Source organism: Myotis nattereri, assembly GCF_964212035.1.
Source record: "Myotis nattereri genome assembly, chromosome: 5".
NCBI classification, from domain to species: domain Eukaryota; kingdom Metazoa; phylum Chordata; class Mammalia; order Chiroptera; family Vespertilionidae; genus Myotis; species Myotis nattereri.
The window spans coordinates 83653903-83666655 of record NC_138080.1 but is presented as its reverse complement, the minus strand read 5'-3'; the positions used below and the strand labels follow the sequence as shown (position 1 = coordinate 83666655).

The window sequence follows — 12753 nt, the reverse complement described above, 5'->3', positions numbered from 1 at the left end:
AGGTAGGTATACTATTACCCCTATTTTACTATGCCTGGCATATCCTTGAGTAACATTTAGTAACTATAGGAAGAAAGAAAGGATGGATAAAGAGAGGGGGAAAGTGGCAGGCCTCACACTATTCCTTCTCCCCACTATATGGATAACCAGTGATTCCGACCTCCTCCTCTGTAAACACAATTCTCAGACAAACACTATTCACCAAACTGAAAAGGATCTGCAGAAAAGGGAAACTAACCTTAATTTTTTCCCTTTTCCATAGGGATTAATTTTTGGTAATTACTTTTTAAAAACCCAACAGCTTTTTGAGAACAGACTTTTTAAATTCATTTGTTCCCAATTATTTATTGAGCAATTACTATGTGTTGGGCTACAGATCTAGGTGGTGACATATAATGTGAGCAAAACAAACCTGATTTGGGTCCTCGTGAGGCTTACAGATCTGTGTGTGTGTGTGTATGTATGTGTGTGTGTGTGTGTGTGTATGTATGTGTGTGTGTGTGTGTGTGTGTGTGTGTAGTCTTGTGGAGCGAGACAAACAGTAACAAGTAAACAAACACATAAGTGGAATCATAAATGTTACACAAGATACAATTTGGGTCTGAGGTAGAGGGTGGGGAAATGATGAGAACTATCCTAGATATGGTGGGTCCGACATAGACTCAGGGACGCTCATCATAGTCACGCTGCTGAAAATTCAGTGCTAAACATTTTTGAACATCAAATCAATTAAACTCCTTACAGAATGTGAAGTTTCACAACTCCTATGGAGGGCAATTTTGAAGTACAACACCTATTTGTTTATTTACTGATTTATTTAATGAACAGACCTATGGAAAAGTGATTTACACCACTGAGGGTTCAAGAATACAGCACCATGAAAAACATTAGGAAATGTCCTGCCTTCTGTCTGCCCTACCCCACGGGCCCATCTAAATGTCTAGGTTTATCAAATTCCAGAGGAGCCCTCTGAACTAAGGAGGAGCCCAGGAATGTAGAATCTTTAAAAGCTGAGAGCAGTTATGTGCAAAAGCATGGCAGAAGTCACCCTGACATTTCTCCTGACTTTTGTTGCCTAATCTGCTTTCGAAGGCCAATAACGTAAAAATTCGCCATTTGTCAAACAACCCCACCCAATATAGTGGTGCTTTGATATAAAAGACATGAGAGAGGAGGAGTGGACAGTGGGGAATATAAATGGCTTGGAAAGGTCAGTGAGAAGAAAGAAATAAACCAGGAGGGAAATCACGAGGAGTTGAAACCATGTTTGGAGCACCCTGCCAAAACGAAGGAAAACTCCCTTGAGAGGCCAAGTTTGACAGATGAGTGTGCTGTCATGGTTATCGGCATCTACCAATCCCAGTGATTTTTCTGATAAGTGTCATCTTGTCTGTAATGTGCACCACCCTGGAGATGCTAGATGCCCCAGGCAGATTTATTTCTTATTTAGCTTCTTGGATACAAGATTTCAGCTCATCCCTTATCAGACACCATCTCCTTCCCATAAACCCACCTGGTTCCTGCCTACAGCTGGGTTGTGTGCGGAGCCGTGTGTGGGCTACCAGTGACGTGGCCACGGGACCACGTGAGCCATTGGGCGTGCTGAAACAGGGCAAACAGTGCGGATGGGAGAATGGCCACTTTTGGACTTTTCATGTGAGATCAGAGAGAGTTGGCAAGTAAAGCCTCTAAAACTAGCCAGAGTCCTTAAAAAGAAAAAATGTGAAAGGAAGCAAGGTTTATACTAGTCTAATGTAGACGCTCCAGAAACGAGTCACTAGAAGGCTGGCTCTGGAGCAGGTGACTGTTTTCTTCCTGCCCTTTGGCTGTGGCTCTCACTGGGTCCCTTTGCAACCCTGGGCCCTGCCCCGCTGGAGTCCTGCTCTGCGTGCTGCTAAATGCCTCTGCAGGACTGTGGCTCCCGGGCCGAAGCGGGGCCTCTGGGCCCACTTTCAAGAACCAGAATAGACTCTGACATGTGAGATGAGCTCTGTGGAGTTTACATTCCTTCTCTGTATCCAAGCACCTTAAAACCCGAAACCGCACACCAGGACTGCTAACCATTCTTCCAGAGACACCTGGATATCATCTGTCTGGCAGAAATGTGAGTTCTGTCCTCTTTCTTTTTTAATGTTTTGGTGAGCCTGGGGCTCCTGGAAATGGGGCCGCCCTACAGGGGGCGACACAACAACCTGATGTCTCAGGGCTGAGGGTTTCATTCGCAGCTAAGCCACAGATTTGCCCAGCCTCTCGGCTGACAGTTCTCTCGGCTGGAGCAAAGGGAACGTGTGCATCTACCCGTATGCCAGAAGGAGCAGCAAATACAAAATGATTATAAAGCGCTTAATGTAGTGTCTACACAACAGGCACCCGCAGATGCTTGTTTACTCACATAAAATGCTGTGTAAAAGCCCAATTACTATCAAAACGTCAATATTCAACACACGGATACTTCAACAACAATTCCTTCTATTTCCCAGACGCTGTCTGCATGCAGGGCCCTTCCTGGGCCTGCCTCATTCTTTCCTCATGGCCCGTGACCACATCAGTACTTGTAGCAGCTTCCTTTGACAGATGAGGCTGCAGAGGGTCAGAAACATTAAATGACTTGCCTGGTCACACAAGGAGTTAATGAAACAGCAGAAGCCAAAACCCAGATCTATGACTCTCAGGTTGTGAGAACTTGCCTTTTTCATGGTGTTTCCAACCTAGTAGGACCATTCACATAGTACCTCCCACCACCACCTCCTCCAGTGGTCCCTGGCCTGGCCCCAGCTCTTTTATGATCAATTGCAAGTGACTCTAGTGTGACAAAGGTCAAGATGGACTCGGGTGACGCTGGGTCATTCAGGGGACGCAAGAGAGTGGCAATCAAGAGGTCACTGTACGGCTGTGAAAGAGGATGGTTGTGTGCCAAGGTAGGAACATGCAGACTCCATTCAACGACAACAAGTATCTCCTTTAGAACACCGTCAACAGGACTGTGTGAGTTATGGAGGCTGGTGGGGCAAAAAGCATAGAGAAGCTAAGGATTACTCAGTCCAATGGACTTTCTCTTCTCTTTCCCACATTCCTTGCCAATTAAAATCATGGACTCCAGAGTCAGAAAACCCTCCCTTTAGATCTCGGCTCTAACATTCATTTTGCTGTGTACCTTAGGGAAATGGCTGAAGTTCTCTGCGCCGCTGGTCCTGAGCTGCAGAGTGGGGGCTGAGAAAGCAAAGGCCTCAGGTTCAGTTCAGGGCAGCATCTCTGTCCTGTTCACTACACGATGGGACATTGAACCAGCTAGGGTAGGTGACTGAATAGAAAATTTTATTCTAATCATTTACCTCCCAGCCTAAAAAAAAAAAAAAAAAAAAAACAGAGGAAGAAATTTTTAAAAAAAGCAATGTCTAATTAACAGAATTTATTTGAGAATTAAAATAATGTATGAGACACATAGTAAATGTTGGAGAAAAGGCTACTATCTCATTATTTATGGGCATATTTTATTATTCTGGTATGTCCAAAGCGGGCTCTTGGGAAACATAAAGAACAACAAGCTCTTGGCATTTTCAGAGAGATAACAAACACATACTTCAAAAGACTGAGTTTGGAGAAGCCAACATTTCTGGGTCAGGAGATAAGAAAAATATGAAAGACCCAGCAAACTGACCATCTTCCTATGAGCTGAAAGGTCTGCCGACTCCAAGAAAGAAATGTCTTTGCTGAGCTGGTTCTGGAGATTGTAACCTGGACAACAGATTCAAAAGATTGTTGGAGCCACATCAGTAAGAGAGGTTGGGAGAAGGGGCGAGCGCTGCTAGCACCTCTGCAGAATCACTTTGCATTTGGCTCGAGGCCCTGAGGCAGGAAGCATCGGTCTGCAGGAAGGATATTTCCATTAAGATGTGTGCAGCTCTTCAGGATGGCGGAGAGCCTGCAGGACGCTCTGGAAGGGGGGCGGGGGGCGGGGGGAGGGAGGGGTGAGCATTAAAGTTCAGACAGAACAGAGCACGCACACCACTGCCAGGGAGTGCGCCATTTTTCCTCGGAGTGGAGGCTGTTTTCCCTAAGCACTTGGAAGAATTCCTGACCTCGGATGGAACAATGCTCGAAGGGGAGAAGTGCTTTGGGAGTAGATAAACCAGACTGCAGAGAATTAAAGATGCAGAATCAAGGGAGGAAATTCAGGGTATTAGAGAGCCTTAGGGGTGGCAGTTGTCTGCTCAGATTTTCTGCTCTTCATTACGGGGTGTGAGAGCTAAGGGTAGGAGAGCTGCTGGGTGCCACAGTTGGATTATAACCACCCCCGCTCCTGCCAGCTACTTGGCCCAGGCTTCTATGTCCCTCTTTTCTGAAGCATGTCTTGATGAATCTCGTATGGCCAGAGGGTAAACTCCTTCAAGGCAGACACTGTGATTTCTGCTACAGGTCCAGAATCCCTTTATCTGAAAAGCCTTGGGGGTAGGTCTATTTTCGAATCAGAATTTTGGAGATTTTAGAAAGGCAGTATGGTACACACATTGTATATTATGGAACAACTCCAGTGAGGTTTGGGACAGTGCGCTATATTCAATCAAACATGTTACTAATTCAGCACTGGATTATAGAAATATTAACACAAAGTGGAATACAGATTTTAGTCGGAGGAGAGTTTGGGTCATGTTTTGCCACAATTTGAGTTAGGAAAGAACTTCTAGTGTTCAGAGCCTTTTGCATATTATAATTGTGGACTAGGGATTTCAGGCCTTCCTTTTTCCTTTTCTTTCTTTTCTTTTTTAAGTTTCCAGGACATCTGCAGGATTCTACCCATGGCAGGTACTGAATAAAAGTTGTTGGCATTCTAGAGTATGACACCTTGATCTCCCTCAAATAATATTTGATTCTGGAAGCCAGGGCACAGTTTATCAGTGACTTGGGATTCTTTAGAATTAAAAGGGTCTGAAATTAAAGAACAGACAAGAAAGACTATTGAACCTTAGGTTCTCTGTCATCCTGGACAGTAACACACAAAACATGATGAAATATCGTTTTTCCTAGGATATCCTAGTTAGCACCCAAGCAAATGAGAAGAGACCATCATTACATATAAGTCATAATGAAAATTTCTAACCTATACATAGAAAACGACATTTTTAAAATATTGCCAAAATATTACTCAACGTTTAAAATCAAGTCTGTTCAATCCAAAATGAATGGTGCAGATTGACAAAACTAAACAATATGATACGTGGAGTATGGTAACCAAACTACCATCTATGGAATGCTTGCAGGTTTTCAAGCATAGGGCTCAGCACTTTTTGTGTATTATCACGTAACAATTAAGGCAATTCTGTGCAATAGCTGCTGCTATGAAACCTCATTCTGCAGATGAGGAAACTGAGACTGTAAAACTGAGTAATTTGCTAGCAAGTGTCTGGCCAGGACTCAAACCCAAGTTCAGCAGTATGTTGGTAAACCAGCTACCAGAGGAAATAAAGAAGGCGGGTGGTGCAGGAGGGTAGGGGGAATAACAGAAGGGAAAGAAAGGATAGAAATAGAGAAGGAAAAAAAAAGCCCTGATTTGTAGTATTTTCCAATTTTTGTGGTGAAAATAGTCTCACCAGGGCTGATATCAAGCTACTAATGGTTTAACAACTGGCTCGCAAAAATTCCTGAAATTTAATAATTGCCTTTTACAAACTTGCACACCACTATCAAGTCCATCCCAGGCCACATCCATGGTTTACTGCCAACTTTGGAAGATGAGATTTCAGCTCGGGGAATAGAACTGGCTTGGGGACAGCACGCTGAGATGCTATCCCAGGCCAGTCAGTGATGGTATGTTCCTACCTCAGCCCTGGTACAGATTATGGAGGGTGGAGTAGAGGAAAAAGAGAAAGAAGAACACACTGTCGCCCCCTCTTCAGGCAGACTTTCCTTCACCAGAGGGTGTACAGTGGGTCCCTGCCAGCCTGACACTCCCTGGCAAAAACAGTAAAACCAGACCACACAGACATTCTCTGGGTCAGATAAGAAGGTAGACTTGAGACCAAAAGTCTGAAATCTTCCTTTAGATTCTTAATTTCCATAATACTTCTTTTGAAGATGTCAGGAAGTGTCTTCTACAAGACAGGGACCAGGGTTGTGCCTATTTTTAACCAAGGATGGGATATTCTAGCCTAATTTTAACCCAATTAAAATGCACTTAGGCTCTTGGCTTAGTTTTTCTATTAATACCTGAGGATTTTAAGTCTCCTGATAACATGCTTCCACTAGGACCCTGAGAAGGAACTGGCCTGGTATTCAGTCATCCAGAGGACACTGATTCTGTGCAGGCATTTGCTAAGTGCTGGGTCTGGGCGGGGGGCGGGGGGGCGGGGGGGGGGAGAATAGCCCAAGGTCTTAGAGACCAATGAAGGAGACAGTCAAGTAAACATAATTAAATTATATTCATTCACTCATTCAACAAATATTTATCAAGTGCCTATTAGACACCAGGCATTTTGCCAGATACTGGGATACCATAGTGAGCAAGACATTGATTTATACTATCATGGAACTGACAAGCCCGACGTAAAGGGAGACATTCATTAAATAACGAAAAGAATGAATGTGTAATTAAAAACTGAAGTAAGAGCTCTGAGGAGGTGTTAAATGGTCTTATGAGAACTGGAGGAACCTGACCCAGTTAAGGAAAGTCAGGAAAAGCTTCCTCGAGGATTTTGGCAATTGAACTAAGACTTGAAGAAAAGTAAGAGTTAACAGGGTGTGTGTGTGGGGGGGGGGAGTAGAGAGAAGATGAAGAGGAACAGTGCTCTAGAGAGAGGGAAGAGCATGGGTAAGGGTTAGGGAGCAGAGGGAGGCAGTGATTTCAAGGGAATGAAAGGCTAATTTAGAAAGCGAGTGTGGTGGAAGGTGAGGCAGGGGAGGAAGCCGGGGCTGGCTCTCCCAGAGCCCTGCTGGCCTTGTTGGGATACCACTAAAGAATGTAAACAGGGACTCTGCATGGCAACTGCAACCAGTGCTGTACGAGAGTAAATGCAGTGTGGCTATGGAAGCATTAGGGAATAAACGCATCTAAACTGGTACGTGTGGTGTGGAGGAAGAGCAGGGAGGTTAGGCTGGGGGGACGTGTCAGACAGGCTTTCTGGAGGAGAGAATATCTGAGATAAATTTTTGAAGGGTGAGTATGACTTAGCCAGGCCATGGTTGAAGGGGGGAGGAAGAGAGAGAGAAAGAATGCTGTTGGTGTGAGGCTGTGGGGGGACTAGTAGGAAAACAGGTCAGTAAGAGAAAAGGCAATGGGGTTAGGCAAGGAGCAGATGATGAAAGCTTCACACGTCATGATGGGGTCTGGGTTATACTTACCCTGACCGTGGCAGGGAACCCACGGACACAGTCAGAGATCTTTAGCAAGAGACAGATGGTCAGATTCTTGTATTAAAAGGCCACTAGCAGCAGGGTCAAAGGGCACTGAAAGAGAGCCGTGCTGAAGAAGGGGACCGCTGCTGCCTGTCTCAGCAGCCCCGGTGAGAGACGGTGCTGCATCGGAACTAAAGCAGCCACAGTGGGACTGAGGAAGATGGTTTTAGGAGACATTAAAAAGGTACAAAAGAAAGGGTTTTGTCACCAATAGGAGGGGTGTGAGTGATTTCCACTCCACCCAAAGAATAGTATGGACACAATGGATTCTTCTATTTGTGTTGAGTCTTGCCTAATGACCTGATACATGATCAATTTTTACAAATGCTTCAGTGGCCTTGAGAAGAATGGTGTTCATTAATTTTGGGGTGCAGAGTTCTCTCATGTTCATTCAATTGGGCTTGTTGTATATTTCAATCTTCCATATCCTTAATATTTTTTGTCTGTTTGCTCTATTATTTATAAGAGAAATATATTAAAATCTTCCACCGCCATTGTGGATTTGTCAACTTCTCCTTATGTATTTGTCAATTTTTGTTTATGTAGTTTCAGGCTCTGTCATTATCCCACAAGCTTAGGCTTTCTTATATCTTTCTGTTGATTATTCTACTTATCTCTATGCAGTGATGCCTTTTATCCTTAATCATTCTTTTGGTCTTAGACCTACTTTATATGATATTACTATCGCCATATCAACTTTTAATTTTGTTAACATTTGGTATCTACTTTTCATCCTTTTGTTTTTAACTTTTCTGTATCGTTGTGTCTTAAATATGTCTCCTGAAATCAGTGTAGATGAATTTTTTAAAAATCCAGTAGCTAGTAAATTTAGCCCATTTACATTTATTGTGATCATAATACATTTGGATTAATTTCTACCACCTAATCTTGAGCAATTTTTCTATTTCTCTCCCTGGATTCTTTTGAATAAGTACAGTTTTATTTATTTTGTTTCATTTCCCTTATCCTTGCCAGTTGCTGGTTAGAATTAATGAATTCTATTTCTTTTCTTTTCTTTAGTAATTACCTTTAACATTTGATATTAACTTTAATATTAGCTCACATTCTGAGTTAATAAGATCTAGGTTCATTAATATCTACAAGAAATAGTTAAGTTATGAGGTGATGCCATTCATAGAGATAGGGAGGGAAGACTTAAAGTGTATTTGGAACCAAAGGTGAGGCCTGTTTTACATATGCTGGGTTTGCGGACACATCCAATTACCACCTTAACAGATGCCTGTACATCTACCTTTAGTGGCTTTATATATTTTGCAAAATATCTCCCTTCATGGGTATTCTGCATGTGTAAGCAGTGACAGGGGATAAAAACAAAAATAAAAAATCAGCATTTGTTTTCCCTTGATTCTTAGAATTGTGAGTATTCCCTTCCAGCTTAGTGGCCAGGGTCAAACTGAGCACAAATGTCTTGTTCCCATAGCAGGCTTCACAAAGGTCACCTCAATAACTGTGGGCAAACTGAGGATTGAGCCTGAAATGGTGACCGGGATTCTGCCACCCATAACACTGCTTCCCTTTGCCTCCTTCATTCCTCTGCTATCTTGGTGGCTTAAATGATTGGGGGAGGGGGGGGAGGGTTGGGGAGCTTAGCTAATTTCTGCCAAATATGAGAGGGACTAAAAAATTATAGTTTCATACCAGTTTAAAAATTACTTTAAATTAAGCATTCAATCAGGGCTGACCTAGACCACATCAAGCCTTGACTGGTTCAACATAACCAGTTACTCATATCTCCTACCGGTCAGGTCATAGTTCTATTCTTTCCAAGTGCTGTCATGACTATTGAACCCAGGCAGGGTGGGGAATGTTAGGGGACACATCTGGGAAGGAGTGAATGACTCGCCCAGGTTCCCAGAGCCGATTAGTGCATCGAAGGGGCTGTATGGTGTTGCTCACTGTACCACATTGAAAAAGTGACTGTGTATTCCTGGGCAAGGGTGTACACTTAGCATCCTGTTCGTGTGTGAGAGTTCACGCTCACCTCCAAAAGCTACAGCTGACAAAATATGTCCGCCTTTAACACGGATGTTCCAAAGGCTTGGTGTTCTCTTCACTTTGGTGTCACTAATAAGAAAATCTTCAGGTTTTCCCAAAATCTCACTAGTGCCCCAAATTTCAAAGGGCTGGGCTTATCACACAGAAATGGAATGAAGTCCACTTGATCTTTGACATCTCCCAACACACACACACACGCACACACACACGCACACGCACACGCGCACACACACACGCACGCACATGCACCCACAGAAGGACAGAGAGGAAGAGAGGGAGAGGGAGAGAGAGACATAACTCTTTCCCCCAACAGCCAACAAGAAGATAGTAATAACAAGAAGCAGAGCTTATAAATTTCCATTATGCTTAATGCCTGATTTCATGGAGTTAATGGATTCATTTATTAGAGCAATTCGTGTAAATCCCCAAGGGCTTGCTAAGGCTGCTGCCTAATGGTTTTATCACCTCATAGACTTCCTTTATTCCTATCCTCTAACAAATACTGGATTGGCAAGGAACTGTGGACCAATCACTGCTTAAAATATTGGTAAACTGTAATAAGGCAAAAAAAGGGGGGCTTTTCATGTCTCTGGGGTTTCCTTCAGCAACAAAAGGGATTTCATTTTTTTAAGTGTCAGCTGATTCATAAATGCTGCTTCCACAGTCTATCAATTTCATGTTGACTCAAGGTTTATTTTCAGGAGTCAGCAGGTCCCCATCGGGTTTCCAGGTATGGATCTGCACTGAGGGGTGATGGGAGCAGTCTGAAGCCAGTAAACCACCCCATTACTGATCCTCCTCCTGGGGGAGCAGGCAGAGAGCAGAGTCTCAGCCTGGCATAACCGTAGGCTGCCCTGTAATCAGGAAGGAGGGGTGCCTGCTGGCCCCTGCAGAGGTGGTTTAGCTGGAGAGAGCCCCGCAGTGATAAAGTCCGGGAGGGGGAGCATTAGTACAGTCGTTGGATAGAGCTGGTGCCTCCAACCTCAATCCGCCTTCCGTGCATCTGTTCCCCTTCATCCCAATGGGATGGAAGCAAGAATGCAAATAGAGCCAAATCCATGCCCAACACTTAGAACATGTCCTAATGGAGACTCTCCATGGCTGCTGGATGCAGAAGGGCGGCCTCCTTAACACACACAATCAGGGGCACATGGGACTTCCATTTGAGAAAACCCAGGCACAACAAGAAACAAAAGTCTGCCCACTGAAGACTAACATTATAAGTGGCTATTTGTACAGTTAAATGGCAACACTAATATATAATTAGTATCTCCTGCCACAAATTAAGGACATAACTTAGTAAGTGCTTGGGAAAAAATTGATAAAACAAAGAATATTAATGATCTCTTAGCTGTATTTGAAGAAAGGGGCTTCTTGTAATTATTCTATGCTAATGGGGAGGTGATGGGTGAAGAGGGCCATGTTTGGAAGAACCAAATTGCTTCATATCAGAAGGGATCCAGAAGCAAGTGGAGTGAGAGGGAGATGAAGAGGCCAGGTGGGAAAAGGGCTGAGAGAGAGACAGAGAGAGAGGAAAAAAACCAAAACAAAACAGAGGTGGACACAGAGACGTAGAGGTCTGTGGATGAAAGAAAAGGCTCTGAAAGAAAGAATGAGGGTTTGAGAAGGAAATGCAACGTGCTGTGCAAGGTAAAATCTGCCGTCTTCCCTGTGGAATCAATGTAAACAGAATTAAGTTTCTATCTGTTATTGTACTATGTGAAAGGGCTGGACAGAGTTTTACCATATGTGAAGAGCATATTTGGGATGGTCTGACTTTAAATATATGTTTATATGGTATATGCAAAATTCTCTTTGGGGGTTTGTGGAGGGACATCAAACTATTAACTGAAAGTGGGGCTAGTGTGACTGGCCCTGTGGCTGCAGATAGCAGGAGATGTACCAGAAACACTAAAATGCCTAGAGCAGAGAAACAAATGGACGCTTCCCAAATGATCCCTAATTCCAAAGTCACCAGGACAAACTATCCCAACTGTTGCCTCCATTTACAGCGGAATTACTTTCTGTGGAGTAGCTCCATGAAGCTGTTCCAGGGATGGGTGGGTGGATGGCGAGTGTGGAGAATGGAGGGGGCTGGCTGGCTTTCTGTGACATTCCCAGGGCTCCTTAACACCTAGTGATGTGGGTTCCGCTGAGGAATGAGAGACAGCGGGAGTCCCACTGCAAGGTTGGCATGGGGGCGAAAGCCGAGACTGTTGGTGATGGTGATAACCAACGTCAATAATTTTTGCCTGAAACCACAGACAGCACCACACCTTATACCTGTATACGACGTTTTCCTACATATACATACCGGTGATAAAGTGTAATCTCTAAATTGGGCACAGTAAGAGACAAACAACAATAATGAATAATAACATAGAGCAGTTACACCAATATACTGTAGTGGGAGTTAGGTGAACGGCCATCACGTAAGGGTGACTTGAACACAAACACTATGATACCACAACAATCGATCTGATAACTGAGGCGGCCACTAAGAGACAACAGGCAGGTGGGCGTGGATCCAGCATGACTATGCTGGCCAAAGGGAGATTCATGTCCTGGGAGGGACGGAGCGGGACAGTGTGAGATTTCATCAGGCGACTCCGAGCGCTGCACAATTGAAAACTTAGGAAATGTTTTATTTCTGGAGCTTTTCAGTTAATATTTTTAGACCACGGTTGGCCGTGGGTAACTGAAACCACAAAGAGGGAACCGTGGAGGGGCGGGATGACTAGAACACCGCAGTATCAGTGAGACCACTGAACCTTTTCCCGGCGAGTAAGGGCACATTAGGGCTTTGTTTCAAGAGCCCCGTCTGGAGGCTCAGAGACACCACGTACCAGCTGTTGACCTTGGACAGACCCCTGAACATCTCTACATTTTGGCTACATTTTATTTATAAAATGGGGGGAGATTAGTGTCTGTTTCAAAGGGTGGTGGTGAGAATTATGAGTCAGCTTGTAGCCCGGAATACAATGCTAATGATGATGATGATCATTATTATGATAAGGCCACCTGATAACCAATGTGTACGACCAGCATCTACGCACACCTACGAAGGTTCCATGTCAGGGTCCTGGTCTCTTCGCCTCTGCCTTGTACAGTCCTTGAGTCACCGGTACGTCATTCTCCTAAATGGTGGGGACAAGTAGATGCTGTAAAATTCTAGTGTTTGTTGGCTTGGCTTTTTAATCCTCAGAGGCATAATTGATACGTTTTTACACTAATATATTACAAATTTGTGGATAGTGGGCATGGAGGACATTAGAGGATTATAATATGCAATAGGGTGGTTTCTGTGTCATCATAAGTATGTCTCATTAGACAGTAATTAGGATGAAG

The 12753-nt window shown here is 43.9% G+C and overlaps 1 protein-coding gene across 3 annotated transcripts in view; it reads left to right on the top strand.

Moving 5' to 3' along the window:
- The window catches only part of FGF1 (fibroblast growth factor 1), a 91280-nt gene that overhangs the window by 54144 nt on the left and 24383 nt on the right, over positions 1-12753 (top strand). The window lies entirely within an intron of this gene.